The 3,943-nt window shown below is 45.3% G+C and overlaps 1 long non-coding RNA gene and 2 other non-coding genes across 3 annotated transcripts; all 3 read right to left on the bottom strand.

The window, feature by feature from the left end:
* Nucleotides 1-1,145: 1,145 nt before the first annotated feature.
* Nucleotides 1,146-2,786, bottom strand: LOC117797159. The gene is made up of 6 exons (XR_004622074.1): nt 2,695-2,786; nt 2,066-2,289; nt 1,888-1,969; nt 1,740-1,804; nt 1,370-1,439; nt 1,146-1,158 (listed from the first exon to the last, which is right to left on the bottom strand). It is a non-coding gene; the product is annotated as an uncharacterized LOC117797159 (long non-coding RNA).
* On the bottom strand, nt 1,251-1,321 carry LOC117797206. The gene has a single exon (XR_004622121.1). It is a non-coding gene; the product is annotated as a small nucleolar RNA SNORD50 (small nucleolar RNA).
* On the bottom strand, nt 1,591-1,660 carry LOC117797207. Its single transcript, XR_004622122.1, has one exon. It is a non-coding gene; the product is annotated as a small nucleolar RNA SNORD50 (small nucleolar RNA).
* Nucleotides 2,787-3,943: the final 1,157 nt, after the last annotated feature.

Below are 3,943 nucleotides of genomic sequence, written 5' to 3' on the forward strand. Positions count from 1 at the left end.
AGCTGATGTCAGTTATAACATTTAAGGTTTCAAGCTTAATTCCACTAAATTTTACCTTTTTAGTCCTGACTTATTCAAATGTGGACTCTGCAGAATCAAATGGACTAAATTATGTGACTGCTATACGACTTCCCACTGAAAAAAATGTCAAGTTTTAGGTAATTCAAATGACCCAGTTACCCAAAAACACTTCAGTCCTTCCACCTTATTTGTCCCATATCTAACCACCCAACTGATACCCAAATTACCAATTCATCACGCTAAGGTTCTGGAGCAGTCTTTGCTTAAAGTATTTATGCCTCAAAAATTATATTTCTCACATCCAAGTTGGTTTTGATTCAAATCTACTTGTTCAGTTTCCTCAGATAATATTTTGCTCTCCCACAGTACTTTATAACTTGCCTTTGATTTTTGTCATTTTGTACTATTATTTTTTTTTAAAGATTTTATTTATTTGACAGAGAGAGACAGAAGAAACACAAGCAGGGGAAGTGGGAAAGGAAGAAGCAGGCTCCCAGCAGAGCGGGGAGCCCGATGTGGGGTTTGATCCCAGGATCCTGGAATCATGCCCTAAGCCAAAGGCAGAGGCTTAACAACTGAGCCACCCAGGTGCCCCCATTTTGTACCACTATTAACAGAGGACATAAGAAATGTTTTACCTCTGACCTCCTCAGTAGAGTCCAGTAGAGTGCAATACATAAACACATTAACTTGATTTGGATTATATCAAATAAAGAAATGTGACATTACCAGATCAACTGCGAGAGAAGGGAGCAAAAACAGAACTGAAGGAAAAGAGGTCAGAGTGCTCCAAAGCAAATTTTATTTCATNATCTGATTACAAGTCTGGTTAACTGAAAACAAAGACTTCTCCATAAAAAATAGATTGTTTTCTATGCATTTCTGTATTTAAAATAGAACTAGATCTACAAAGTAATCTGATTAACAGGTTGTTACTAGGGCAGTGCGACAAAGTAAAAGGAAATGGTTCCATTCTAATGGATACATTAAATCTGATGCTGCTTCATAATCTGTTTACAAAAATAAAAATCAATATATTGTCTTCATTTGTAGGTTTCCTCCCCATGTCAGTAAAATGAAGAGCTCTTCCTTTTTTCATACAAGTAAATCTCGTGGAATTAGCCCGNGGAATTAGCCCTAGAAAAGGAAAAACATTTGAGATTTACAAGACTATTAACATTAGAAGAGCAAAAGAATTTTTTAAAATATCTTTGTCCTTATAATGGTCTATCTCAGAAGCCAGATCCGTATTAAATTTTCTCAACAGATATTCAGGTTCGGGATAAGGTCATCACAGATTAAGACCAAGGACAAAATACTGACCGTTAAATAAAAAATCTCCACTCACAGAAATGGGTAATACCTCAGGAAGGTTACTGCAAACTGGCCTCTTTCCATGGGCAGACAGCGACCCCTCACTGTGGGCAAAGAAAAAAAAAACCCAACACAAAACCTATAAATACATCATTGTGACGTAGCAGTTTTTCCCCTACAAGATTTATAACCTAACAAAATTCTCATTTATAAAATCCAGAGAACGAAGCTTTTTTATTTCTGCACATGGGTCTTATCTCAGAAGCCAAACCCGTACATGCTTTTCTTCAGGTAGTCAGCTTCGGGATAGGTTTCATCATTGATCAGACCATAATCCATAGGAAATGTTAAAAGGGAAGTACTGTACTAGAAACACTATAGATTTTGTAAACTACACAACTTACTTTAAAGCAAGGTTGCTTGTCAGTGACATTTATAGCTCCATTATTATTCATCAACCTCCAGGATGCTGTTCAAAGACAAAAAAAAAATTCACTTAAACCTACATTATGAACTAAACATACTGAATCAAAGTACTAGCCCAACACATACCTGGGTAAGATTGTCAGATTCCAGCCAAGTAATTTCCCAGCAAAAATTCGCTCACGTGTTTTGTTGGAATTTTCCTTTCCATCTATTAAGAAGCACATTTCAATGATACATCATCTTTTCCTGTATATCAACAGGTTTCCTTCTTCAGTTTAAGAACTATGCTCTCAACCTTACTGACCTCAACATCTCCAGGTAACAGCTCCGTTACACCGAGAGCCACTGTTCCAGCACGAGCACAATATTTTGAAAACTAGGCATTTTCACAGAATGGCAGTTGAAGGTTTTCAGGACTAGCACCCTGCTTCTTTCACTAATCTGGTTTGCACACAGCGCCACCTGGGCACAGCACAGCTCAATCTCTCACAAGGTCGGGGACTGCCCATTTTCAAATAATCTTTCGATCTGCGACAAGAAAAAAAAACCCCAATCGTCTAATTAGTAAAAGCCTTATTCTCAACGTAAAACTAACTCTGCGCCCCAAATCCTGGGAATATGGTTTTTTCCGCCGCCGCCCAGGTTCCACCAGACGGGTGTCGGCGTTTATCAACTAGGCCGCACGCTAGGCTCGTGGCCATCCGCACCAGCCTCCGCGCGCTTCAACTCGAAGCCTGACGCCGCCGCCGCTGCCGCCGCCACCACCACCACCACGCAGGACACTTGGCGGTCCGGTTGTGTGTTTCCCACGTGCAATCTTCCAACCCACAGCGCCCTAAGCTCAAACGTCTAAAATCTCACAGCGCTGCAGCGAACCTCAACCCGCCCCAACCCCGCCCGCCGGGTACTCGCCCACGACGCCCACTCAATGACCAGGAGTAGCGTCTCCAAGGTCCATATGCAAAACACCTAGCTGCCCCTCCAGCAGTTCCCTTTATAGCCTCTCCCGAGTCAACCCGAGGTCGCCCCGCCCCCTCGCGTCTATTGGACGTGGGGGAGAAGGGGCGTGGCCGTTTCCCGAGGAGAGAGAGCGGGAGCGCGCGCGCGCGGCGGCTCTTTTCTTTCGGGGGCTGGATCCGGGGCGTGGTGCGCGCGACGCCAGCCCGCAGAACGCTCGCCCAGTCCCCGAGGCGCGCCTGCTGCGCGTGGCGATCCGTCGCTTCCGAGTCTGGCTCTACGTGGCGCGGGAGTGGCGCCAGAATTCAAACTAACTGCTGCAGTCGGGAGTCCAGACTCCCGCCTGCTCCGGGCCAAGTCGGCCCAGAACAGATCTGCCGGCTCGAGGCCGGGAGTGGACTTGAGTTTGGCAGCGCCGGGCGGCCTCAGCTTACGGTCCTCTCGAGAAGTCGGCTCGTTAGTTGGCCGGCGCCGGGCGGGAGTTGATGCCCAGCGGGCGCTGCACGCCCGGTGAGAGAAACTGGCGTGCAGAAGTGCTCGGCTGAAAAAGTACGTGAAAGCGCCGCATTTCTCCTGCGGTCCACGTCGAGAGTACCGCGCCTCCGCAGAGAGCCGACCCGCCGCGCTGCACGCGGCCCGGCTGCGCCCCAGTGCCGGCGGCCCTGCCCTGCCCTGCCCGGCCCACCCCGCGCCCCCTTGGGCCGGGCCCTGGGGTTGAGTTATATGATCAGCACCTAGAATTCTCCCCGAGACAGCCAACCTGAGAGGTAAATACCCCATTTGGCAGAGGAGAAAACTGAGGTCCTAAATTAGCTAATTTGCCTAAACTCGCACAACTCGAAAGTTTTGCTGTTTTAAATTTCTTTGTGCCAAGTTCGTTAAAATGAATGCAGGAGAAAGTTAAATTTCAGATATATCTCCGAATACTATATACAAATAACTCTTAAAAAATTCAGTAGCAATGATTGTGTTAATTAGTATGTGTGAGCGAGTACGTGTATATGCACACACAAGCACACATGACGTGAACATTCTAGCATTTGAAAATTCAGGTCTTCATGGCATTCGTTACTATTACTATTTATGTGTGGGTTTGTTTATTGTCCTGCCCATGTGTAAGGAACACGGTTTTCTGTCAGCTTTATATATTTTTTTAATTTTTTTATTTTTTTAAAGATTTTATTTATTTATTTAACAGAGATAGAGACAGCCAGCGAGAGAGGGA

Source organism: Ailuropoda melanoleuca, chromosome 19 (genome assembly GCF_002007445.2).
Source record: "Ailuropoda melanoleuca isolate Jingjing chromosome 19, ASM200744v2, whole genome shotgun sequence".
Taxonomy (NCBI): Eukaryota; Metazoa; Chordata; class Mammalia; order Carnivora; family Ursidae; genus Ailuropoda; species Ailuropoda melanoleuca.